Source organism: Protomyctophum parallelum (genome assembly GCF_964188405.1).
Source record: "Protomyctophum parallelum genome assembly, chromosome: 11".
Classification (NCBI taxonomy): Eukaryota; Metazoa; Chordata; class Actinopteri; order Myctophiformes; family Myctophidae; genus Protomyctophum; species Protomyctophum parallelum.
Window position 1 is genome coordinate 4,706,802 of NC_139707.1, and position 27,472 is coordinate 4,734,273.

At 50.1% G+C, this 27,472-nt stretch overlaps 1 protein-coding gene across 1 annotated transcript in view; it reads right to left on the reverse strand.

The window, feature by feature from the left end:
- znf385b (zinc finger protein 385B) overlaps positions 1-22,807 on the reverse strand; it is a gene marked incomplete at its 3' end in the record, with an annotated part of 71,898 nt that extends 49,091 nt beyond the window's left edge. Inside the window, exons 1-2 of the mRNA XM_083777373.1 lie at positions 22,745-22,807; positions 14,970-15,098 (exon numbers count right to left, since the gene is read on the reverse strand). The remainder of the gene's footprint in view (positions 1-14,969; positions 15,099-22,744) is intronic.
- Between the last annotated feature and the right edge of the window lie 4,665 nt (positions 22,808-27,472).

Below are 27,472 nucleotides of genomic sequence, written 5' to 3' on the forward strand. Positions count from 1 at the left end.
CTACCGTTACTGTAACAATCGTGTCATTAAAGTAGTCAATCAATCAATAAAATACAAACAGCACTTTGTCCTACCTTGTTTAAGGAACCCACTCCACATCTTTAAACGTGTTTTCTCTCTCTCTCTCTCTCTCTCTCTCTCTCTCTCTCTCTCTCTCTCTCTCTCTCTCTCTCTCTCTCTCTCTCTCTCTCTCTCTCTCTCTCTCTCTCTCTCTCTCTCTCTCTCTCTCTCTCTCTCTCTCTCTCTCTCTATTTCATCTGTTCTATCTACTCTGCAGAATAAGAAAAAGATGGTCTGTCTGTCTGTCTGTCTGTCTGTCTGTCTGTCTGTCTGTCTGTCTGCACTGCCTGCCTGCCTGCCTGTCTGTCTGTCTGTCTGTCTGCACTGCCTGCCTGCCCTGCCTGCCTGTCTGTCTGTCTGTCTGTCTGCCTGCCTGACTGCCTGACTGTCTGTCTGTCTGTCTGCCTGACTGTCTGCCTGACTGTCTGTCTGTCTGCCTGCCTGCCTGCCTGCCCTGACTGTCTGTCTGTCTGTCTGTCTGTCTGTCTGTCTGTCTGTCTGTCTGTCTGTCTGTCTGTCTGTCTGTCTGTCTGTCTGTCTGTCTGTCTGTCTGTCTGTCTGTCTGTCTGTCTGTCTGTCTGTCTGTCTGCACTGCCTGCCTGCCTGCCTGCCTGCCCATCAGTATAATTGTATTAATATAATTTGTTACAAATGGAAAGGAGCCAGTGTGTGTGTGTGTGTGTGTGTGTGTGTGTGTGTGTGTGTGTGTGTGTGTGTGTGTGTGTGTGTGTGTGTCACTCTGGTAGAATGCTGCCATCTACTGGTGAAATCCCCAATACACATTTGCAGTCACACAAACATAATTTATTATCAGAATGATACTAAGGTTGGAGACGATGACCTCTCTCTTCCAGGCCAAGGCTTCATCCATTAGGAATGGATTACATTCGCATCTTTGATGTATTTACAAACTGAACTCCATGCAGGGCAACCAGTGACCTCCAGGAAAGTCTGGAGGGCAACCGAGGAAGGTCGGTGACGCTGGAGAGACAGCTGACCTCCAGGAAAGTCTGGCAGGGCAACAGGCAGTGGCATGCACAGATAGACAATAGGGGGTGCTAGAGCACCCCCTGCCCTTTTAGCAATTTTGCTCTTAAAAAAAAGAAAAAAAAACTTTTCTTTTTTTTCTTAATTTGTAGTGTGTGGACCATGCGGTGACATTGATCAAATCTTGATAGAAAACGCTTCTACTATATTATTTAGGCCCCCCACAATCTAAAGCTATGTTTCTATGTCAGTGGTTCTTCGATTAAAGAAAAATAGCAGACCTACAAGCTCGTAGCGCGCCACTCGGTGGCGCGCTATGAGCTTGTAGATCTGCTATTTTTCAATAGCTAAAGCACCAAAATGGGTTCCCGCCCCAAAATGCGCTGCACAAGGTGCCCTTTTTTTTACTTGAGCACCTGCCCCTCTAAATGTCTGTGCACGCCACTGCAAGCTACAGACCGTACAAATGAGCAATACCCCCAGAGTCTCCCGAGAGTGACGAGAGACTCGATAGGACAGATTCAACGACAACAACTATGACAGTCAGTGACACAGACGCAGAGAAGCCTCCCTATGACTCACTCAAATACACCAGAGTAAGGCCAAGTGTGGACATGGACGGACACATGCACACCACAGCGCACAGACGAACAGTCTGGTGAGACGTAGGAGGACACTATAGGCTGGAGGCAAACCATAGTCCTATAGAGACCTCTCAGTGCCTGCTATCCCCCAAGAACACACAAGGCAGAGAGAGCTTCCTGTTAGTTCTGGCAGGAGAGAAAGGACAGTGGGCGGGTCCGTGGGGGGGTGCCCTGGGCGCGGCGGTCGCTGGGGTGTGGCCGGCACTGGTTTGCTACACCTGGCCCGGCAGGTTTGGACCCACAGCCTGTTGGCCGGGTGTGGCCTTCCCTCCTGGTGCTGGTTGCGCCTCGGTGATGGCTTCGCCCCGGGGTGCCCCTCCGTGGACTATAGCTGGAAGAGGAGAGGAGCAGTGACTTGGCCAATCACTGCTGACCCGCCAACTGGAGAGTGCAGTGGTTGAGGGTTGAAACACTCTAAGAAGGTTGGAGACCACCTGATGACCTCTCCTCCAGGCCAAGGCTTCATCCATTAGGAATGGATTACATTCAAGGCTTCATCCAGAGTAGAGTGCCTGGATGGTAACCGTAAGGTTGCCGGTTCGAACCCGGGCTCCCCCAGAGTTACTGTCGAAGTGTCCTTGAGCAAGACACTGAACCCCTAATTGCTCCCGATGTGCTAGTTGGTGCCTTGCATGGTTTCCGCTGCCATCGGTGTATGAATGTATGTGTGAATGGGTGAATGTAATGTAATGCACAATCTCTGTAAAGCGCTTTGGATAAAGGCGCTATATAAATGCACCATTTACCATTTACCATTTACCATCCATTAGGAATGGATTACATTCAAGGCTTCATCCATTAGGAATGGATTATTTTCGCATCTTTGATGTATTTACAAACTTACCACATTTCACCCCTTATATGCACTAAATGTAAGGTTTTGTTTTCCTCATTTTACGATCAATGTAACATAATACAGTTGTTTAAAGGGAAACTATAGGTAACATGTAGACTATCAAATAAATGTATATACATATTTTATCCCTCACTTCCCTCTATCAGCCACGATATTATGGCGCTGAGGTGTTTCCTTCATTATTTTTCTGCCAGCTACGTATATATTCATTGGGATTTCAATCCTCTGCAACCACGAGCTGCACTGTTCATGGTTTTTAACCACGAGCCTGTTCATGGTTTTTAACCACGAGCACTGTTCATGGTTTTTAACCACGAGCACTGTTCATGGTTTTTAACCACGAGCACTGTTCATGGTTTTTAACCACGAGCACTGTTCATGGTTTCTCTGATGTATCCGACTTTCAGATGTCATTTGTGATTTAGTCTCGCATCGCTCCCGACATGTTAACGTTTCTGGCGAAAGATAAACAGCGTGAAAACACAGAAAATGCCTTTCATACTGGCGCATGCAGTACCTTGTGTCAGACAAAGAGTTATTGATTATTTTGAATGTCAAAGTGTTTGTGCACTGATTGATTGATTGGGCCATAAAAGTGTCAAACTTGTTCTATGCTCGAATATTGCTCTCTCAAATCAACGACCTGATGCCTGTCTCACACACACACACACACACACACACACACACACACCCTCACACACACACACACACACACACACACACACACAGTCATTGCCATTCCTTAAGTTTTATATTTTATAGTTGTTGGTCGTACTCTGATGTGAAGACGGACATGAAAGAGGGAGAGAGAGAGAGAGAGGGGGAGAGAGAGACATGCAGCAATTAAAGGTCGTCATGAGCGGGACTCGAACGTGTGACGCGCTGTCAGGCCAGAGCCTATTATGTGGCATCAGTGGCGTGGACAGACATTTAAGTGAAAAAAAGGGCACCTTGTGCAGCGCATTTTGGTGCTTTAGCTATTGAAAAATAGCAGATCTACAAGCTCGTAGCGCGCCACTCGGTGGCTTGTAGGTCTGCTATTTTTAAGTGGTGCAACCACTTCTTGCAATGTCCGTGTAGCTGTGTGCGTGTTTGTGATGTGTGTACCTGTGACCTGTGACCTGTGACCTGTGACCTGTGACCTGTGTTGGGTGAGCATGAGTGGTGTGTGCGCATGCGTGAAATTGGAACGAGAGAAGTATGTGACATGGCTGCCACCTGCTGGACGACGGGAGTTGCACCACTTGGTTCACACTGGTGTGGTTTTTTTTTAATCGAAGAACCACTGACATAGAAACATAGCTTTAGATTGTGGGGGGGCCTAAATAATATAGTAGAAGCGTTTTTTTTATCAAGATTTGATCAATGTCACCGCATGGTCCACACACTACAAATTAAGAAAAAAAAGTTTTTTCTTTTTTTTTAAGAGCAAAATTGCCAAAAGGGCAAGGGGTGCTCTAGCACCCCCTAGTGTCTATCTGTGCACGCCACTGACCTGGACCACTAGGCCAGCGGGCACGGCTCTGATGTGATTTTCATGTTACAAAAATTCCCCCCAAAAAAATCGAAATAAAAAAATAAACAAACCAGACAGTTTCTCTACACATTCAGCATGGGCTGCCTGTATACTATATTGTTTGTTATGCCTTATTACACGTGCCAAATATTACAATTCATAATTACAATTTAGGCATTTTTTTTGTATCTTTTGTCTTCTGTGTATTTGTATGGTATTTTCTATATCCATTCTATACTCTATCTTTGCATCTATGTTTCTGGACTGGGGGGGGGGGGGGCGGGGTCCAAAAAACTGAACACAATGTAGGCATTTAGCAGACGGACGCTTTTATCCAGAGCAACTTCCAGTAAACAAGGTCATGATCGACACTCATGCAGAGAGAGAGCGCAGTGCCTCAAGAAACTAGGATAGCAGGGAAACATTGAAATTAGCAGCTGTCTAAATAGCACACCATCTAAATAACATTTAGATAGGCACACACGCACGCACGCACGCACGCACGCACACACACACGCACATGTCTGTCTTTAAAACTCCTACACCTCTGACTGGGGGAGGGCGTCTGGGTATTGCTCTAACCCATATATGTCAAACTCAAGGCCCGGGGGCCAAATCAGGCCCGTGAATGAATTATCTTTGGCCCGCGGGATGATATTTAATTAGTATTAGAACTGGCCCTCTGGTATATTATTGCACGGACCACCGGCACCATAATACTACAAGTCCTGCTTTGTGAGGATCATAGAACAGGAAACTGAGCTTAATAATAATGCATTTTCAGTTTTAAATGCATTTACTTTTTTTGCTATTTGCCTGGGACGTCCTCCTGACCGCAGTGCCCGTGTGTTGAAACACAGTCCGGCCCTCGACTTCTACCAATTTATTTATTTTGGCCCACCGTGTATTTGAGTTTGACATCCCTGCTCTAACCCATTTAGACCGGAGGACGTTTCGGGGCTCTCCAGCCCTTCCAGGTCCATTAAGGTCTGAGGAACGTCACCACTTCAGTAAAGATATAATAATAAAGCATAAAATGGTGTGCGGATTTAGTAACTATTTATACCAAGTAATTAAACCCCTTTCTTTTTTTTCTTCTAAAAATGGCTAAATTACCACACACAAAAATATATTATTGATTTATTTGCATTTAGCAAAACGATTCGATACCGATTATTTGCATGGCAAAACAATACGATATACGATACATAGTCAATGTTGCTGTTTTCATTTCGATATACTTCTATAAATCGATTTTTCAATGCAGTTACTATATCATTACACCCCTATAAGTATATAGATGTGCGTGTCCTTTTTGGATGTTTGTTCAGCCTCCTCTACTACTTGACATTTTGACAGTTTTCTGAAAAATGTTTCCTATGTTGTTCATATATGTAGGCCTATGTAATTGGCCGTCGATCCCCATCTGAAAATATGTTGTTCCAGGGACAAAGATTTTAGTTAAAAACGTTCGCTCCGAAATAATCTATATTCAAAGATTTGTGCCACATTTTCACGATTAAAAAAAACCAAACATATCAGATCTACAAGCTCGTAGCGCGGCACCTGAGATCTGCTATTTTTCAATAGCTAAAGTATAACATAATGCTTAAAACACCAAAAGGGGTTTCCGCCCAGAATGGGCTAATGATCATTACATCCTGATAGAAATTTATTTTCTAAAGAAGATGACAAAATAAATAAAGGTTGTCGTGATCTATAGCCTATGGACAATCAAAATCTGTCAGAAATGTTTCGTCTGGAGAGGTGAGTGCTAGGGGGTGAGGTTGGTACAGTATAGTCTGGAGAGGTGAGTGCTAGGGGGTGAGGTTGGTACAGTATAGTCTGGAGAGGTGAGTGCTAGGGGGTGAGGTTGGTACAGTATAGTCTGGAGAGGTGAGTGCTAGGGGGTGAGGTTGGTACAGTATAGTCTGGAGAGGTGAGTGCTAGGGGGTGAGGTTGGTACAGTATAGTCTGGAGAGGTGAGTGCTAGGGGGTGAGGTTGGTACAGTATAGTCTGGAGAGGTGAGTGCTAGGGGGTGAGGTTGGTACAGTATAGTCTGGAGAGGTGAGTGCTAGGGGGTGAGGTTGGTACAGTATAGTCTGGAGAGGTGAGTGCTAGGGGGTGAGGTTGGTACAGTATAGTCTGGAGAGGTGAGTGCTAGGGGGTGAGGTTGGTACAGTATAGTCTGGAGAGGTGAGTGCTAGGGGGTGAGGTTGGTACAGTATCTTCTGGAGAGGTGAGTGCTAGGGGGTGAGGTTGGTACAGTATAGTCTGAAGAGGTGAGTGCTAGGGGGTGAGGTTGGTACAGTATAGTCTGGAGAGGTGAGTGCTAGGGGGTGAGGTTGGTACAGTATAGTCTGGAGAGGTGAGTGCTAGGGGGTGAGGTTGGTACAGTATAGTCTGGAGAGGTGAGTGCTAGGGGGTGAGGTTGGTACAGTATAGTCTGGAGAGGTGAGTGCTAGGGGGTGAGGTTGGTACAGTATAGTCTGGAGAGGTGAGTGCTAGGGGGTGAGGTTGGTACAGTATAGTCTGGAGAGGTGAGTGCTAGGGGGTGAGGTTGGTACAGTATAGTCTGGAGAGGTGAGTGCTAGGGGGTGAGGTTGGTACAGTATCTTCTGGAGAGGTGAGTGCTAGGGGGTGAGGTTGGTACAGTATAGTCTGAAGAGGTGAGTGCTAGGGGGTGAGGTTGGTACAGTATAGTCTGGAGAGGTGAGTGCTAGGGGGTGAGGTTGGTACAGTATAGTCTGGAGAGGTGAGTGCTAGGGGGTGAGGTTGGTACAGTATAGTCTGGAGAGGTGAGTGCTAGGGGGTGAGGTTGGTACAGTATAGTCTGGAGAGGTGAGTGCTAGGGGGTGAGGTTGGTACAGTATCTTCTGGAGAGGTGAGTGCTAGGGGGTGAGGTTGGTACAGTATAGTCTGAAGAGGTGAGTGCTAGGGGGTGAGGTTGGTACAGTATAGTCTGGAGAGGTGAGTGCTAGGGGGTGAGGTTGGTACAGTATAGTCTGGAGAGGTGAGTGCTAGGGGGTGAGGTTGGTACAGTATAGTCTGAAGAGGTGAGTACTAGGGGGTGAGGTTGGTACAGTACAGTCTGGAGAGGTGAGTGCTAGGGGGTGAGGTTGGTACAGTATAGTCTGGAGAGGTGAGTGCTAGGGGGTGAGGTTGGTACAGTATAGTCTGAAGAGGTGAGTGCTAGGGGGTGAGGTTGGTACAGTATAGTCTGGAGAGGTGAGTGCTAGGGGGTGAGGTTGGTACAGTATAGTCTGAAGAGGTGAGTGCTAGGGGGAGAGGTTGGTACAGTATAGTCTGGAGAGGTGAGTGCTAGGGGGTGAGGTTGGTACAGTATAGTCTGGAGAGGTGAGTGCTAGGGGGTGAGGTTGGTACAGTATAGTCTGGAGAGGTGAGTGCTAGGGGGTGAGGTTGGTACAGTATAGTCTGGAGAGGTGAGTGCTAGGGGGTGAGGTTGGTACAGTATAGTCTGGAGAGGTGAGTGCTAGGGGGTGAGGTTGGTACAGTATAGTCTGGAGAGGTGAGTGCTAGGGGGTGAGGTTGGTACAGTATAGTCTGAAGAGGTGAGTGCTAGGGGGTGAGGTTGGTACAGTATAGTCTGGAGAGGTGAGTGCTAGGGGGTGAGGTTGGTACAGTATAGTCTGAAGAGGTGAGTGCTAGGGGGTGAGGTTGGTACAGTATAGTCTGGAGAGGTGAGTGCTAGGGGGTGAGGTTGGTATAGTCTGGAGAGGTGAGTGCTAGGGGGTGAGGTTGGTACAGTATAGTCTGGAGAGGTGAGTGCTAGGGGGTGAGGTTGGTACAGTATCTTCTGGAGAGGTGAGTGCTAGGGGGTGAGGTTGGTACAGTATAGTCTGGAGAGGTGAGTGCTACGGGGTGAGGTTGGTACAGTATAGTCTGGAGAGGTGAGTGCTAGGGGGTGAGGTTGGTACAGTATAGTCTGGAGAGGTGAGTGCTAGGGGGTGAGGTTGGTACAGTATAGTCTGGAGAGGTGAGTGCTAGGGGGTGAGGTTGGTACAGTATAGTCTGGAGAGGTGAGTGCTAGGGGGTGAGGTTGGTACAGTATAGTCTGGAGAGGTGAGTGCTAGGGGGTGAGGTTGGTACAGTATAGTCTGGAGAGGTGAGTGCTAGGGGGTGAGGTTGGTACAGTATAGTCTGGAGAGGTGAGTGCTAGGGGGTGAGGTTGGTACAGTATAGTCTGGAGAGGTGAGTGCTAGGGGGTGAGGTTGGTACAGTATAGTCTGGAGAGGTGAGTGCTAGGGGGTGAGGTTGGTACAGTATAGTCTGAAGAGGTGAGTGCTAGGGGGTGAGGTTGGTACAGTATAGTCTGGAGAGGTGAGTGCTAGGGGGTGAGGTTGGTACAGTATAGTCTGGAGAGGTGAGTGCTAGGGGGTGAGGTTGGTACAGTATAGTCTGGAGAGGTGAGTGCTAGGGGGTGAGGTTGGTACAGTATAGTCTGGAGAGGTGAGTGCTAGGGGGTGAGGTTGGTACAGTATAGTCTGGAGAGGTGAGTGCTAGGGGGTGAGGTTGGTACAGTATAGTCTGGAGAGGTGAGTGCTAGGGGGTGAGGTTGGTACACTATAGTCTGGAGAGGTGAGTGCTAGGGGGTGAGGTTGGTACAGTATAGTCTGGAGAGGTGAGTGCTAGGGGGTGAGGTTGGTACAGTATAGTCTGGAGAGGTGAGTGCTAGGGGGTGAGGTTGGTACAGTATAGTCTGGAGAGGTGAGTGCTAGGGGGTGAGGTTGGTACACTATAGTCTGGAGAGGTGAGTGCTAGGGGGTGAGGTTGGTACAGTATAGTCTGAAGAGGTGAGTGCTAGGGGGTGAGGTTGGTACAGTATAGTCTGGAGAGGTGAGTGCTAGGGGGTGAGGTTGGTACAGTATAGTCTGGAGAGGTGAGTGCTAGGGGGTGAGGTTGGTACAGTATAGTCTGGAGAGGTGAGTGCTAGGGGGTGAGGTTGGTACAGTATAGTCTGGAGAGGTGAGTGCTAGGGGGTGAGGTTGGTACAGTATAGTCTGGAGAGGTGAGTGCTAGGGGGTGAGGTTGGTACAGTATAGTCTGGAGAGGTGAGTGCTAGGGGGTGAGGTTGGTACAGTATAGTCTGGATAGGTGAGTGCTAGGGGGTGAGGTTGGTACAGTATAGTCTGGAGAGGTGAGTGCTAGGGGGTGATGTTGGTACAGTATAGTCTGGAGAGGTGAGTGCTAGGGGGTGAGGTTGGTACAGTATAGTCTGGAGAGGTGAGTGCTAGGGGGTGAGGTTGGTACAGTATAGTCTGGAGAGGTGAGTGCTAGGGGGTGAGGTTGGTACAGTATAGTCTGGAGAGGTGAGTGCTAGGGGGTGATGTTGGTACAGTATAGTCTGGAGAGGTGAGTGCTAGGGGGTGAGGTTGGTACAGTATAGTCTGGAGAGGTGAGTGCTAGGGGGTGAGGTTGGTACAGTATAGTCTGAAGAGGTGAGTGCTAGGGGGTGAGGTTGGTACAGTATAGTCTGAAGAGGTGAGTGCTAGGGGGTGAGGTTGGTACAGTATAGTCTGAAGAGGTGAGTGCTAGGGGGTGAGGTTGGTACAGTATAGTCTGAAGAGGTGAGTGCTAGGGGGTGAGGTTGGTACAGTATAGTCTGGAGAGGTGAGTGCTAGGGGGTGAGGTTGGTACAGTATAGTCTGGAGAGGTGAGTGCTAGGGGGTGAGGTTGGTACAGTATAGTCTGGAGAGGTGAGTGCTAGGGGGTGAGGTTGGTACAGTATAGTCTGGAGAGGTGAGTGCTAGGGGGTGAGGTTGGTACAGTATAGTCTGGAGAGGTGAGTGCTAGGGGGTGAGGTTGGTACAGTATAGTCTGGAGAGGTGAGTGCTAGGGGGTGAGGTTGGTACAGTATAGTCTGAAGAGGTGAGTGCTAGGGGGTGAGGTTGGTACAGTATAGTCTGAAGAGGTGAGTGCTAGGGGGTGAGGTTGGTACAGTATAGTCTGGAGAGGTGAGTGCTAGGGGGTGAGGTTGGTACAGTATAGTCTGAAGAGGTGAGTGCTAGGGGGTGAGGTTGGTACAGTATAGTCTGGAGAGGTGAGTGCTAGGGGGTGAGGTTGGTACAGTATAGTCTGAAGAGGTGAGTGCTAGGGGGTGAGGTTGGTACAGTATAGTCTGGAGAGGTGAGTGCTAGGGGGTGAGGTTGGTACAGTATAGTCTGGAGAGGTGAGTGCTAGGGGGTGAGGTTGGTACAGTATAGTCTGGAGAGGTGAGTGCTAGGGGGTGAGGTTGGTACAGTATAGTCTGTAGAGGTGAGTGCTAGGGGGTGAGGTTGGTACAGTATAGTCTGGAGAGGTGAGTGCTAGGGGGTGAGGTTGGTACAGTATAGTCTGTAGAGGTGAGTGCTAGGGGGTGAGGTTGGTACAGTATAGTCTGGAGAGGTGAGTGCTAGGGGGTGAGGTTGGTACAGTATAGTCTGGAGAGGTGAGTGCTAGGGGGTGAGGTTGGTACAGTATAGTCTGGAGAGGTGAGTGCTAGGGGGTGAGGTTGGTACAGTATAGTCTGGAGAGGTGAGTGCTAGGGGGTGAGGTTGGTACAGTATAGTCTGAAGAGGTGAGTGCTAGGGGGTGAGGTTGGTACAGTATAGTCTGAAGAGGTGAGTGCTAGGGGGTGAGGTTGGTACAGTATAGTCTGGAGAGGTGAGTGCTAGGGGGTGAGGTTGGTACAGTATAGTCTGAAGAGGTGAGTGCTAGGGGGTGAGGTTGGTACAGTATAGTCTGAAGAGGTGAGTGCTAGGGGGTGAGGTTGGTATAGTCTGGAGAGGTGAGTGCTAGGGGGTGAGGTTGGTACAGTATAGTCTGGAGAGGTGAGTGCTAGGGGGTGAGGTTGGTACAGTATAGTCTGGAGAGGTGAGTGCTAGGGGGTGAGGTTGGTACAGTATAGTCTGGAGAGGTGAGTGCTAGGGGGTGAGGTTGGTATAGTCTGGAGAGGTGAGTGCTAGAGGGTGAGGTTGGTACAGTATAGTCTGGAGAGGTGAGTGCTAGGGGGTGAGGTTGGTACAGTATAGTCTGGAGAGGTGAGTGCTAGGGGGTGAGGTTGGTACAGTATAGTCTGGAGAGGTGAGTGCTAGGGGGTGAGGTTGGTACAGTATAGTCTGGAGAGGTGAGTGCTAGGGGGTGAGGTTGGTACAGTATAGTCTGGAGAGGTGAGTGCTAGGGGGTGAGGTTGGTACAGTATAGTCTGTAGAGGTGAGTGCTAGGGGGTGAGGTTGGTACAGTATAGTCTGGAGAGGTGAGTGCTAGGGGGTGAGGTTGGTACAGTATAGTCTGAAGAGGTGAGTGCTAGGGGGTGAGGTTGGTACAGTATAGTCTGGAGAGGTGAGTGCTAGGGGGTGAGGTTGGTACAGTATAGTCTGGAGAGGTGAGTGCTAGGGGGTGAGGTTGGTACAGTATAGTCTGGAGAGGTGAGTGCTAGGGGGTGAGGTTGGTACAGTATAGTCTGGAGAGGTGAGTGCTAGGGGGTGAGGTTGGTACAGTATAGTCTGAAGAGGTGAGTGCTAGGGGGTGAGGTTGGTACAGTATAGTCTGGAGAGGTGAGTGCTAGGGGGTGAGGTTGGTACAGTATAGTCTGGAGAGGTGAGTGCTAGGGGGTGAGGTTGGTACAGTATAGTCTGGAGAGGTGAGTGCTAGGGGGTGAGGTTGGTACAGTATAGTCTGAAGAGGTGAGTGCTAGGGGGTGAGGTTGGTATAGTCTGGAGAGGTGAGTGCTAGGGGGTGAGGTTGGTACAGTATAGTCTGGAGAGGTGAGTGCTAGGGGGTGAGGTTGGTACAGTATAGTCTGGAGAGGTGAGTGCTAGGGGGTGAGGTTGGTACAGTATAGTCTGGAGAGGTGAGTGCTAGGGGGTGAGGTTGGTACAGTATAGTCTGGAGAGGTGAGTGCTAGGGGGTGAGGTTGGTACAGTATAGTCTGGAGAGGTGAGTGCTAGGGGGTGAGGTTGGTACAGTATAGTCTGGAGAGGTGAGTGCTAGGGGGTGAGGTTGGTACAGTATAGTCTGGAGAGGTGAGTGCTAGGGGGTGAGGTTGGTACAGTATAGTCTGGAGAGGTGAGTGCTAGGGGGTGAGGTTGGTACAGTATAGTCTGGAGAGGTGAGTGCTAGGGGGTGAGGTTGGTACAGTATAGTCTGAAGAGGTGAGTGCTAGGGGGTGAGGTTGGTACAGTATAGTCTGGAGAGGTGAGTGCTAGGGGGTGAGGTTGGTACAGTATAGTCTGGAGAGGTGAGTGCTAGGGGGTGAGGTTGGTACAGTATAGTCTGGAGAGGTGAGTGCTAGGGGGTGAGGTTGGTACAGTATAGTCTGGAGAGGTGAGTGCTAGGGGGTGAGGTTGGTATAGTATAGTCTGGAGAGGTGAGTGCTAGGGGGTGAGGTTGGTACAGTATAGTCTGGAGAGGTGAGTGCTAGGGGGTGAGGTTGGTACAGTATAGTCTGAAGAGGTGAGTGCTAGGGGGTGAGGTTGGTAATGGTATAGACTAGTCTGAGGTGAGTGCAAGGAGGTGAGGTTGGTACAGTATAGTCTGGAGAGGTGAGTGCTAGGGGGTGAGGTGAGTTGAAGCCTGTACACACACACACACACACACACACACACACACACACACACACACACACACACACACACACACACACACACACACACACACACACACACACACACACACACACACACACACAGTATAAAGACTAACTCGTTTTCACAGAAGAGGGTAGATTATTTGATACGTCCTTGGTTTTACACACACACACACACACACACACACACACACACACACTCACACACACACTCACACTCACACTCACACTCACACTCACAAACACACACACACACACACACACACACACACACCGCTCATTAAAGTTGACCCACTTAATGAGACACAATATACACAGTGCGATACACACACTCAAACCACAAGCACATGATTTGAGTGTTCAACCGCACGCATACAGTACAGTATGTACACCTGCATACACACCCATGCCTGTACACAAGCGTGCACACGCGCACACACACACACACACACACGTTCAACCGCATGCATACATGTGCACACCCACACACCCAGCTCACATGCCCTCCACAAACACACACACACACACACACACACACACACACACACACACACACACACACACACACACACACACACACACACACACACCTCAGCTGTAATTACATACGTCCTTATCACTGTACAGGCTGGAATAACAATTAGTGTTTAAACATTAACCTCTCTCTCTCTCTGACAGACAGACAGACAGACAGACAGACAGACATGTTACGTACTACCTACATGCATACATACAGCAAAAATGCATATTTCAAGGATGTAGTTGTAATAGTAGTAGTCTACTGTAGTATAGATGTAGTAGCAAAGATACAACAGAGATTGTTGCATCACGAGCTGTGCCAACGGAATGAAATGGAATCCTCCTCCTTCCTGCCCGCGCTCACGTTGTCACAGATACAGGAAATGACTCTGAGGTGTGCCCGTGTAGCGCGTCTCAGATTCTACACGCTCTCTGCATGCTGCTAGTTTATGAAATGACTCTGAGGTGTGCCCGTGTAGCGCGTCTCAGATTCTACACGCTCTCTGCATGCTGCTAGTTTAGTTTAAATGACTCTGAGGTGTGCCCGTGTAGCGCGTCTCAGATTCTACACGCTCTCTGCATGCTGCTAGTTTAAGTGACTCTGAGGTGTGCCCGTGTAGCGCGTCTCAGATTCTACACGCTCTCTGCATGCTGCTAGTTTAGTTTTACAGCCAGTAGGAGGTTCTATACACCATCTCTCATCGAGGTAGTAGCCTCTGCTACAACTATAGTCTCAAACCCTCAGAGCATTTTTTGCTGGGTGTGCGGTCGGTCGGTCGGTTAAGTAACTTTACAGAAAAAACTCTCTAAAAGAGAAAACCAGCACTCACTGAACACTCGTTTTAAGGCACTTTTAATTCATTTAATGGTTGGCATGGTACTGTACGCTGCGGAGCAGCAGCACAGCGAAGGCATTTGGGCATTCAAGCCTTCATCAGCGTTGTCTGCTGGAGACACCGGAAGTGTCACATTTTATAATATATCAGAATGTCAGAGTCCTTTGTCCCGTATAAAAGTCCCAGGAGTTATAAACAAACACTTGTACAAAATACACTGAGGCACATCTGACTGAATGAGAAAAAGAGGTTGCGCATCAGCAATGGCTTTCAGTGGAGTGCCAAACCCAAATCAAGTATACATCAAAAAAGGGTAGCACATCCAAAAATTAAACAAGCGGGGGACAAGGTACTCACATTGCCATTTCTTTATTGGCAAACACCAAAAAGTTACGCTAACGCGTTTCGGCTATGCAGCCTTCAACAATGCCTTCATCAGAGCATTGTTGTGCACATCTGACTGAGTCCTTGAAGAGGAGGGAGGGGGGGGGTTTAGGGGACACACAGGCAACATTCCATGCAGAACCTGCAGCTCTCACAACACCTCACTTCTCTGCAGCCGTGTGTCCTTGACCAATGTAAGCCTTTATGTTCTGTATTGACTTAATGTGTTCTACACTATGTTGATCACCTTGCCATATAGCCTACTATGATTGCTCATATATGTATAAATGCCCAGTCTACCTGTTTATACATACATATCCATTCTGTTGCCATATTCTGAGTTATATTTGATTTACTTGTCTTCCAATCTGGTCCTTTATTGTCATGCTATAGTTAATATGTATTCCATTTCCTATATCTTGCTTGTAGAAACCATGGCTCACTGAAGACAATAAACTACTATCCTGTTGAAATATACCTTGGTGTCACATACACTCTCTCTGACCGGAGAAACTTGGGGATCAGTTCACATCCAACAAACTAACCAGCAGAGAATATTTATTAAGTATAATATCCTACCTGTAGCAGGCGCAGTGAGGAGTGGGTTGAGGCCAGAGTTGGGGGCTGATGTTAAAGTTGAGGAGGTGGAGGTTGCTCCTTGTGGGGGAGACTGAGGCTGTGAGGAGGGTCCAGGTCCTCCTCCTCCTCCTCCTCCTACAACAACAACACACCACAACAACAACAAGCAGAGGAAGCATGAACTCTAGTCAACAAACAACGAGGTAATTAGTTATATAAATAGAGTGCAGCCGAGAGAACAATGCAGTGCCCTCAGAATAAACAATGAACCTGGTATGGCATCTGGTCTGCTATCTAAATAACATGCTGTTTGCGGTCGAGAAATACAAAGAAGTCAGAAGCACGAAACCCACGGGAAAACAAGCCAGCGCACACACAGACGCTGATTTTCTTGCGATCCATGTTAATGAATGCTACGATTTGTTTTAAATCATAGGGGGGTGGCAGAGGTGAGTGCTAGGGGGTGAGGTGGAGTGCTACTGCTGTAGGGGGTGAGGAGTGAGTCTGCAGTTCTGACTGCAGTGGGGATTTTATTCCACACTCAGTTTGGGAGCCAGGAGGGAGAAGAGACTAGATGTGTGTCCACAGGGACAGATTAACCCCCACGAGGGGCCCTGCAGGGCCGGTAATATTTGCAGGGCCTACATAGCGCGCGAGCGATCGACATTTCCGTGTTTTTATCATCTGTTTAACCTAAATTTAACAAAATCAACAGCCAATGAAGGACCCCAGGAGCCCTTTTCAGGGCGTCAAACCTGGTACCTCACGGTCCAATTTCTGGCTCAATGGCTCATTTGTCCCTGGCTGTCCAGAGTGTTTTAGGGAAGGCTCGGACAGTGTTCCTGTTTTAGGGAAGGCTTGGACAGCGTTCCTGTGTTTTAGGGAAGGCTCGGACAGCGTTCCTGTGTTTTAGGGAAGGCTCGGACAGCGTTCCTGTGTTTTAGGGAAGGCTGGGACAGCGTTCCTGTGTTTTAGGGAAGGCTGGGACAGCGTTCCTGTGTTTTAGGGAAGGCTCGGACAGCGTTCCTGTGTTTTAGGGAAGGCTCGGACAGCGTTCCTGTGTTTTAGGGAAGGCTCGGACAGCGTTCCTGTGTTTTAGGGAAGGCTCGGACAGCGTTCCTGTGTTTAGGGAAGGCTGGGACAGCGTTCCTGTGTTTTAGGGAAGGCTCGGACAGCGTTCCTGTGTTTTAGGGAAGGCTCGGACAGCGTTCCTGTGTTTTAGGGAAGGCTCGGACAGTGTTCCTGTGTTTTAGGGAAGGCTCAGACAGCGTTCCTGTGTTTTAGGGAAGGCTCAGACAGCGTTCCTGTGTTTTAGGGAAGGCTGGGACAGCGTTCCTGTGTTAGGGAAGGCTCGGACAGCGTTCCTGTGTTTTAGGGAAGGCTGGGACAGCGTTCCTGTGTTTTAGGGAAGGCTCGGACAGCGTTCCTGTGTTAGGGAAGGCTGGGACAGCGTTCCTGTGTTTTAGGGAAGGCAGGGACAGCGTTCCTGTGTTTTAGGGAAGGCTCAGACAGCGTTCCTGTGTTTTAGGGAAGGCTGGGACAGCGTTCCTGTGTTTTAGGGAAGGCTCAGACAGCGTTCCTGTGTTTTAGGGAAGGCTCAGACAGCGTTCCTGTGTTTTAGGGAAGGCTCGGACAGCGTTCCTGTGTTTTAGGGAAGGCTCAGACAGCGTTCCTGTGTTTTAGGGAAGGCTCAGACAGCGTTCCTGTGTTTTAGGGAAGGCTCAGACAGCGTTCCTGTGTTAGGGAAGGCTCAGACAGCGTTCCTGTGTTTTAGGGAAGGCTCAGACAGCGTTCCTGTGTTTTAGGGAAGGCTCAGACAGCGTTCCTGTGTTTTAGGGAAGGCTCGGACAGCGTTCCTGTGTTTTAGGGAAGGTTGGGACAGCGTTCCTGTGTTTTAGGGAAGGCTCAGACAGCGTTCCTGTGTTTTAGGGAAGGCTCAGACAGCGTTCCTGTGTTTTAGGGAAGGCTCAGACAGCGTTCCTGTGTTTTAGGGAAGGCTGGGACAGCGTTCCTGTGTTTTAGGGAAGGCTCGGACAGCGTTCCTGTGTTTAGGGAAGGCTGGGACAGCGTTCCTGTGTTTAGGGAAGGCTGGGACAGCGTTCCTGTGTTTTAGGGAAGGCTCGGACAGCGTTCCTGTGTTTTAGGGAAGGCTCGGACAGCGTTCCTGTGTTTTAGGGAAGGCTGGGACAGCGTTCCTGTGTTTTAGGGAAGGCTCGGACAGCGTTCCTGTGTTTAGGGAAGGCTCGGACAGCGTTCCTGTGTTTTAGGGAAGGCTCGGACAGCGTTCCTGTGTTTTAGGGAAGGCTCGGACAGCGTTCCTGTGTTTTAGGGAAGGCTCGGACAGCGTTCCTGTGTTTTAGGGAAGGCTCGGACAGCGTTCCTGTGTTAGGGAAGGCTCGGACAGCGTTCCTGTGTTTTAGGGAAGGCTGGGACAGCGTTCCTGTGTTAGGGAAGGCTCGGACAGCATTCCTGTGTGTTAGGGAAGGCTCAGACAGCGTTCCTGTGTTTTAGGGAAGGCTCAGACAGCGTTCCTGTGTTTTAGGGAAGGCTCGGACAGCGTTCCTGTGTTTTAGGGAAGGCTCGGACAGCGTTCCTGTGTTTTAGGGAAGGCTCGGACAGCGTTCCTGTGTTTTAGGGAAGGCTCGGACAGCGTTCCTGTGTTTTAGGGAAGGCTCGGACAGCGTTCCTGTGTTTTAGGGAAGGCTCGGACAGCGTTCCTGTGTTTTAGGGAAGGCTGGGACAGCGTTCCTGTGTTTTAGGGAAGGCTCGGACAGCGTTCCTGTGTTTTAGGGAAGGCTCGGACAACGTTCCTGTGTTTTAGGGAAGGCTGGGACAGCGTTCCTGTGTTAGGGAAGGCTCGGACAGCGTTCCTGTGTTTTAGGGAAGGCTCGGACAGCGTTCCTGTGTTTTAGGGAAGGCTGGGACAGCGTTCCTGTGTTTTAGGGAAGGCTTGGACAGCGTTCCTGTGTTTTAGGGAAGGCTCGGACAGCGTTCCTGTGTTTTAGGGAAGGCTCGGACAGCGTTCCTGTGTTTTAGGGAAGGCTCAGACAGCGTTCCTGTGTGTTAGGGAAGGCTCGGACAACGTTCCTGTGTTTTAGGGAAGGCTCGGACAGCGTTCCTGTGTTTTAGGGAAGGCTGGGACAGCGTTCCTGTGTTAGGGAAGGCTCAGACAGCGTTCCTGTGTTTTAGGGAAGGCTGGGACAGCGTTCCTGTGTTAGGGAAGGCTGGGACAGCGTTCCTGTGTTAGGGAAGGCTCGGACAGCGTTCCTGTTTTAGGGAAGGCTCGGACAACGTTCCTGTGTTTTAGGGAAGGCTCGGACAGCGTTCCTGTGTTTTAGGGAAGGCTGGGACAGCGTTCCTGTGTTTTAGGGAAGGCTCGGACAACGTTCCTGTGTTTTAGGGAAGGCTCGGACAGCGTTCCTGTTTTAGGGAAGGCTCGGACAACGTTCCTGTGTTTTAGGGAAGGCTCGGACAGCGTTCCTGTGTTTTAGGGAAGGCTCGGACAGCGTTCCTGTGTTTTAGGGAAGGCTCGGACAGCGTTCCTGTGTTTTAGGGAAGGCTCAGACAGCGTTCCTGTGTTTTAGGGAAGGCTGGGACAGCGTTCCTGTGTTTTAGGGAAGGCTCAGACAGCGTTCCTGTGTTTTAGGGAAGGCTCGGACAGCGTTCCTGTGTTTTAGGGAAGGCTGGGACAGCGTTCCTGTGTTTAGGGAAGGCTCAGACAGCGTTCCTGTGTTTTAGGGAAGGCTGGGACAGCGTTCCTGTGTTTTAGGGAAGGCTGGGACAGCGTTCCTGTGTTTTAGGGAAGGCTGGGACAGCGTTCCTGTGTTTTAGGGAAGGCTCGGACAGCGTTCCTGTGTGTTAGGGAAGGCTCAGACAGCGTTCCTGTGTGTTAGGGAAGGCTCAGACAACGTTCCTGTGTTTTAGGGAAGGCTCGGACAGCGTTCCTGTGTTTTAGGGAAGGCTGGGACAACGTTCCTGTGTGTTAGGGAAGGCTCGGACAGCGTTCCTGTGTGTTAGGGAAGGCTCGGACAGCGTTCCTGTGTTTTAGGGAAGGCTCGGACAGCGTTCCTGTGTTTTAGGGAAGGCTCGGACAGCGTTCCTGTGTTTTAGGGAAGGCTCGGACAGCGTTCCTGTGTTTTAGGGAAGGCTCAGACAACGTTCCTGTGTTTTAGGGAAGGCTCGGACAGCGTTCCTGTGTTTTAGGGAAGGCTCGGACAGCGTTCCTGTGTTTTAGGGAAGGCTCAGACAGCGTTCCTGTGTTAGGGAAGGCTGGGACAGCGTTCCTGTGTTTTAGGGAAGGTTCGGACAGCGTTCCTGTGTTTTAGGGAAGGCTCGGACAGCGTTCCTGTGTTAGGGAAGGCTGGGACAGCGTTCCTGTGTTTTAGGGAAGGCTCGGACAGCGTTCCTGTGTTTTAGGGAAGGCTCGGACAGCGTTCCTGTGTTTTAGGGAAGGCTCGGACAGCGTTCCTGTGTTTTAGGGAAGGCTCGGACAGCGTTCCTGTGTTTAGGGAAGGCTCGGACAGCGTTCCTGTGTTTTAGGGAAGGCTCGGACAGCGTTCCTGTGTTTTAGGGAAGGCTCGGACAGCGTTCCTGTGTTTTAGGGAAGGCTCGGACAACGTTCCTGTGTTTTAGGGAAGGCTGGGACAGCGTTCCTGTGTTTTAGGGAAGGCTCAGACAGCGTTCCTGTGTTTTAGGGAAGGCTCAGACAGCGTTCCTGTGTTTTAGGGAAGGCTGGGACAGCGTTCCTGTGTTTTAGGGAAGGCTCAGACAGCGTTCCTGTGTGTTTAGGGAAGGCTCAGACAGCGTTCCTGTGTTTTAGGGAAGGCTCGGACAGCGTTCCTGTGTTTTAGGGAAGGCTCGGACAGCGTTCCTGTGTTTTAGGGAAGGTTCGGACAGCGTTCCTGTGTTTTAGGGAAGGCTCGGACAGCGTTCCTGTGTTAGGGAAGGCTCAGACAGCGTTCCTGTGTGTTAGGGAAGGCTCGGACAGCGTTCCTGTGTTTAGGGAAGGCTCAGACAGCGTTCCTGTGTTTTAGGGAAGGCTGGGACAGCGTTCCTGTGTTTTAGGGAAGGCTGGGACAGCGTTCCTGTGTTTTAGGGAAGGCTGGGACAGCGTTCCTGTGTTTTAGGGAAGGCTCGGACAGCGTTCCTGTGTGTTAGGGAAGGCTGGGACAGCGTTCCTGTGTTTTAGGGAAGGCTCGGACAGCGTTCCTGTGTTTTAGGGAAGGCTCGGACAGCGTTCCTGTGTTTTAGGGAAGGCTGGGACAGCGTTCCTGTGTTTTAGGGAAGGCTGGGACAGCGTTCCTGTGTTTTAGGGAAGGCTCGGACAGCGTTCCTGTGTTTTAGGGAAGGCTCGGACAGCGTTCCTGTGTTTTAGGGAAGGCTGGGACAGCGTTCCTGTGTTTTAGGGAAGGCTCAGACAGCGTTCCTGTGTTTTAGGGAAGGCTCGGACAGCGTTCCTGTGTTTTAGGGAAGGCTCAGACAGCGTTCCTGTGTTTTAGGGAAGGCTCGGACAGCGTTCCTGTGTTTTAGGGAAGGCTCGGACAGCGTTCCTGTGTTTTAGGGAAGGCTCGGACAGCGTTCCTGTGTTTTAGGGAAGGCTCAGACAGCGTTCCTGTGTTTTAGGGAAGGCTGGGACAACGTTCCTGTGTTTTAGGGAAGGCTGGGACAGCGTTCCTGTGTTTTAGGGAAGGCTCAGACAGCGTTCCTGTGTTTTAGGGAAGGCTCGGACAGCGTTCCTGTGTTTAGGGAAGGCTCGGACAGCGTTCCTGTGTTTAGGGAAGGCTCGGACAGCGTTCCTGTGTTTTAGGGAAGGCTGGGACAGCGTTCCTGTGTTTTAGGGAAGGCTGGGACAGCGTTCCTGTGTGTTAGGGAAGGCTGGGACAGCGTTCCTGTGTTTTAGGGAAGGCTGGGACAGCGTTCCTGTGTTTTAGGGAAGGCTCGGACAGCGTTCCTGTGTTTTAGGGAAGGCTGGGACAGCGTTCCTGTGTTTTAGGGAAGGCTCAGACAGCGTTCCTGTGTTTTAGGGAAGGCTCGGACAGCGTTCCTGTGTTTTAGGGAAGGCTGGGACAGCGTTCCTGTGTTTTAGGGAAGGCTCAGACAGCGTTCCTGTGTTTTAGGGAAGGCTGGGACAGCGTTCCTGTGTTTTAGGGAAGGCTGGGACAGCGTTCCTGTGTTTTAGGGAAGGCTGGGACAGCGTTCCTGTGTTTTAGGGAAGGCTCGGACAGCGTTCCTGTGTTTTAGGGAAGGCTGGGACAGCGTTCCTGTGTGTTAGGGAAGGCTCAGACAGCGTTCCTGTGTGTTAGGGAAGGCTGGGACAGCGTTCCTGTGTTTTAGGGAAGGCTGGGACAGCGTTCCTGTGTTTTAGGGAAGGCTCGGACAGCGTTCCTGTGTGTTAGGGAAGGCTCGGACAGCGTTCCTGTGTGTTAGGGAAGGCTCAGACAGCGTTCCTGTGTTTTAGGGAAGGCTGGGACAGCGTTCCTGTGTTTTAGGGAAGGCTGGGACAGCGTTCCTGTGTTTAGGGAAGGCTGGGACAGCGTTCCTGTGTTTAGGGAAGGCTGGGACAGCGTTCCTGTGTTTTAGGGAAGGCTCGGACAGCGTTCCTGTGTGTTAGGGAAGGCTGGGACAGCGTTCCTGTGTTTTAGGGAAGGCTGGGACAGCGTTCCTGTGTTTTAGGGAAGGCTCAGACAGCGTTCCTGTGTTTTAGGGAAGGCTGGGACAGCGTTCCTGTGTTTAGGGAAGGCTGGGACAGCGTTCCTGTGTTTTAGGGAAGGCTCGGACAGCTTTCCTGTGTTTTAGGGAAGGCTGGGACAGCGTTCCTGTGTTTTAGGGAAGGCTGGGACAGCTTTCCTGTGTTTTAGGGAAGGCTGGGACAGCGTTCCTGTGTTTTAGGGAAGGCTCGGACAGCGTTCCTGTGTTTTAGGGAAGGCTCGGACAGCGTTCCTGTGTTTTAGGGAAGGCTGGGACAACGTTCCTGTGTTTTAGGGAAGGCTGGGACAGCGTTCCTGTGTTTTAGGGAAGGCTGGGACAGCGTTCCTGTGTTTTAGGGAAGGCTGGGACAGCGTTCCTGTGTTTTAGGGAAGGCTCGGACAGCGTTCCTGTGTTTTAGGGAAGGCTGGGACAGCGTTCCTGTGTTTTAGGGAAGGCTCGGACAGCGTTCCTGTGTTTTAGGGAAGGCTGGGACAGCGTTCCTGTGTTTTAGGGAAGGCTCGGACAGCGTTCCTGTGTTTTAGGGAAGGCTCGGACAGCGTTCCTGTGTTTTAGGGAAGGCTCGGACAGCGTTCCTGTGTTTTAGGGAAGGCTGGGACAGCGTTCCTGTGTTTTAGGGAAGGCTGGGACAGCGTTCCTGTGTGTTAGGGAAGGCTCAGACAGCGTTCCTGTGTTTTAGGGAAGGCTCGGACAGCGTTCCTGTGTTTTAGGGAAGGCTGGGACAGCGTTCCTGTGTTTTAGGGAAGGCTCAGACAGCGTTCCTGTGTTTTAGGGAAGGCTCTGACAGCGTTCCTGTGTTTTAGGGAAGGCTCGGACAGCGTTCCTGTGTTTTAGGGAAGGCTCGGACAGCGTTCCTGTGTTAGCTGGAAGGGCTGAGTAGGGTTGGTAGTCGTGCCGTGCGCTGCCTTGTAGGTTAACATCATATTCTGTCTAAGTCTGTGGAGGTGTATATTAGTACATTAAATACATTGTAACCTGTGGTATTCTGTCTGAGTCTGTGGAGGTGTATATTAGTACATTAAATACATTGTAACCTGTGGAGGTGTATATTAGTATAGGTACATTGTTACCTGTGTTATTCTGCCTGAGTCTGCGGAGGTGTGATCGTCCGTTGTAGTGGAGCAGCGCCTGAGACGCCGACGTTAGCTGGACATTACACTCCTGACACAGAGAGTAGGGCACGCCCCCTTTACACACCTGGTTACCTGGCAAACAAACGGACAAACGTTCAGGTCACTTCAGTCATTATTTGGATTCATTAGTTTCACAACGGACCGCCCAACGTTTCGGTTGGGTTTTCTTGCCACATTGACAATGGTGAAGCTATGGTGAATTAACTTCAGTCATGCAAACTTGCTTAAAGGAGCATTCAGTGATTTGGGTGATTTGGAACCCCCCCCCCCCCCCCCGGTCTGCCCCAGTAACAAGATCTGCACATGCACGGACTGCAGTGGGGGGGACACGCAACAGGCCAACAGCACGCACACCAAGGCCCGCCCCCGCTCGATCATGATTGGTGGAAGGCTCTTCTTTATTCTGATTGGACGAAGCCAGAAACGATGGTCAGCACACATTGAATTCCAGTTTACTTCAGAGCCATGCACACATCACAGGCATTCAGTCTAAACACTTGAGTAATGCAATAACAACAAGGTGTGGTGGTGGAGGCATGTTTGGCCAGCAGCAGCAGTAGAGCGTTGCAGCAATAGGAAAGCAGAGATCCAGTGTAGGAGGGAGCCGTATTTAAATGGACCGCCAATTGTTAGTGGATTCGATGCAATCAACCTATTGCATGTTTACTATTATTGGAGCCTACTGGCTGTGATGGGAAACAAGCGGAGACGTCCGACGTTGCACTGCTGGCGTTGTCCGACAAACTCTAACCCTAACCTTAGCCTTAACCGGCTACATAAGTCCCCTAACCTCACATGAGTCTTAACCGGCCACATAAGTCCCCTAACCTCACATGAGTCTTAATCGGCCACATAAGTCCCCTAACCTCACATGAGTCTTAATCGGCCACATAAGTCCCCTAACCTCACATGAGTCTTAATGGGCCACATAAGTCCCCTAACCTCACATGAGTCTTAATCGGCCACATAAGTCCCCTAACCTCACATGAGTCTTAATCGGCCACATAAGTCCCCTAACCTCACATGAGTCTTAATCGGCCACATAAGTCCCCTAACCTCACATGAGTCTTAATGGGCCACATAAGTCCCCTAACCTCACATGAGTCTTAATGGGCCACATAAGTCCCCTAACCTCACATGAGTCTTAATCGGCCACATAAGTCCCCTAACCTCACATGAGTCTTAATCGGCCACATAAGTCCCCTAACCTCACATGAGTCTTAACCGGCCACATAAGTCCCCTAACCTCACATGAGTCTTAACCGGCCACATAAGTCCCCTAACCTCACATGAGTCTTAACCGGCTACATAAGTCCCCTAACCTCACATGAGTCTTAATCAGCCACATAAGTCCCCTAACCTCACATGAGTCTTAACCGGCCACATAAGTCCCCTAACCTCATATCAGTCTTAACCGGCCACGTAAGTCAGTTTGCATGGTCTTGATAAGTAACCTCCTGGTTGATATGGGTTGATAACATTTGAAGCGGGTGGCCTCGTTGAGGGATAGGAGCTGTGATCGCTGTGTGTAGGAAAGCATGGCTGAATGACTGACGGCTGATTACAGCTGAGGCGTACATGAGACTCCCCATCTGTGCCCTGCATGAACTAACTAACGCTACTGTATGCTTAATTAACGATCACAGAATGAGTTTGATGAGTTGATCAATCAACTCGGCTCACAATCGCTTTGAATTCAAAGGGATCAAGTGCGCAAAGTACTGAATAATTCATACATTTGGTATAGTTGTATATATTGCATTACTAATGTGTGGCTGTCACAAAATCCCTCCAGGACTCGCACGGCACAAGCAATGCGTTAACAGCTGAGACCAGATTCTACAAATTGTGTTTCTAAATGATGATGGTTTTCTGAAAGAAAACAAACCTATGTTTCTATATCAGTGGTTCCCAAACTATTTCATGTCAAGGACACCCAAAATGATATATGTAATTGTCTGCCGAACCCCCATTTGGAAATATGTTGTTCCAGGGACTGTCCCCGAAAACGTTTGCTGTGATTATCTGAGTATGACAGACAACCCAGGGAACATTATCCCAGAGCCTGGTGGTGCAAAGATGGACCAACTGTAGTGTAGTGTAGTGATTTTATTTCATTTTACTACCTGAAATATTTGTTAGTTAGTTAGTTAGTTAGTTAGTCTAGTTTTAGTCGAGTAAATATCATACGATTTTAGTCGACAGTTGATTTTGTCGACAAAAAATTGCATTTTACGATGCCTTGATGGCATCGTAATGCCCGATTTTACACTTGGTTGCATGCTGAAAATATCAGATCTACAAGCTCACAGCGTGTCGCAGCGCGACACGTTATCTTTACTGTAGGAGCTTGTAGATCTGCTATCTTCAGAGCGCAACACCCGAACCAAACATAAAATGATCTCTTCTCAAATCAACTAATCAAATGATTCCCGAGCGCGGCACGGCTGCAGCTTACCGCTCCAAGAGTGGGGCAAATGTGGAGGACAAATTTCACTGTGACAAATCTTAAGGCCTATTCATAGTCTGGATTTTCGGTGGTGAGGTGACCACCGGTCCACCGCTCCGGTGGTGAGCTGACCACCGGAGCTGAAATAACGTGGAGCGGTGGTGAGTAAAAACAGAGAGAAGGGCTGGGGCGGTGGTTTGCTCTACAACATGACGTCGTGACGTCATGTTGTAGTTCGGTGGTCACCCCACCACCGAGAATCCAGACTATGTATGAGCCTTTATACTGTGACTTTCTCCACTAGTTTTTAGTCTCGTTTTTATTTGTTGACGAAATTGTCACTATAGTTTTAGACACCATGGCTTAGTTTTGATTTAGTTTTTGTCATTGAACAACCCGGGGAATATTATCCCAGAGTAGACCCTGGTGGTGCACAGCTGGTGAAGGCTGAATGAAGAGGTACTCTCTGTCACAAGTGAAAGGCCCGTCTTCAAAATGAAGACAGTCAGACATGAGGAGGTGGCACCTCTCTGTAGAAATGTGGCAGCCCCGCACAGTGGCAGCTGAAACAGGCCCACAGTGGCAGCTGAAACAGGCCCACAGTGAAGGCTGAAACAGGCCCACAGTGGCAGCTGAAACAGGCCCACAGTGGCAGCTGAAACAGGCCCACAGTGGCAGCAGAAACAGGCCCACAGTGGCAGCTGAAACAGGCCCACAGTGGCAGCTGAAACAGGCCCACAGTGGCAGCTGAAACAGGCCCACAGTGGCAGCAGAAACAGGCCCACAGTGGCAGCTGAAACAGGCCCACAGTGAAGGCTGAAACAGGCTCACAGTGGCAGTTGAAACAGGCCCACAGTGGCAGCTGAAACAGGCCCACAGTGGCAGTTGAAACAGGCCCACAGTGGCAGCTGAAACAGGCCCACAGTGGCAGCTGAAACAGGCCCACAGTGGCAGCTGAAACAGGCCCACAGTGGCGGCTGAAACAGGCCCACAGTGGCGGCTGAAACAGGCCCACAGTGGCGGCTGAAACAGGCCCACAGTGGCAGCTGAAACAGGCCCACAGTGGCGGCTGAAACAGGCCCACAGTGGCGGCTGAAACAGGCCCACAGTGGCGGCTGAAACAGGCCCACAGTGAAGGCTGAAACAGGCCCACAGTGGCAGCTGAAACAGGCCCACAGTGGCGGCTGAAACAGGCCCACAGTGGCGGCTGAAACAGGCCCACAGTGGCGGCTGAAACAGGCCCACAGTGAAGGCTGAAACAGGCCCACAGTGAAGGCTGAAACAGGCCCACAGTGGCGGCTGAAACAGGCCCACAGTGGCAGCTGAAACAGGCCCACAGTGGCGGCTGAAACAGGCCCACAGTGGCAGCTGAAACAGGCCCACAGTGGCAGCTGAAACAGGCCCACAGTGGCAGCTGAAACAGGCCCACAGTGGCAGCTGAAACAGGCCCACAGTGGTGGCAGCTGAAACAGACCCACAGTGGTGGCAGCTGAAACAGGCCCACAGTGAAGGCTGAAACAGGCCCACAGTGGTGGCAGCTGAAACAGGCCCACAGTGGCAGCTGAAACAGGCCCACAGGATTTGCAGTAAGTGATGTCACTTACTGCCGGCAAATCAGAGCACCTGTTTGAGCCAGAAAACCCCAGATCACAGAAAATCTACTGAATGTTAAAAGTTCATGTTTTTTGGGTGCAATTGAGATTAGAAAACCTAAAAAAAAACAAGAACAATTCCAAAACCTTTTTTTTTATGTCACAATCCCTTTAAGTAGCATGCCATGTGACGTGGCAAACTAGGGGGTTTTCATGATGCTGAATCCATGATGTGCAAAGCATTCGTTTTGCACGAATAACACTCCATCATCATCACAATGTGACGGTTATCACATGTGGGCCAGTGAAGTGGCTATGGACCGTAATTAGCCCAAGGATTGTTTTTCGCGCATCAGTTCGTGTATCAGTACGGTGTGAAATTCTCATATTGGGGTCAAGCTTGATGGTGGAGCCTGATGGCTCCTCCTAGCACAAAGGACAGTCTGGGGGAGTCTGGGTCAGTGATTAACACCTTGAGGGGACGGGCCTATTTAATCCATTAAGGAAATGTGCCCATCGCCAGCGAGCGCCTCTAGACTGTAGACAGAGCGATGCGATCAGTTTTCATAGCACTAATTTGATGGATATTATCAATCTCCGTCTCGGGCACATGACCGTGCACTT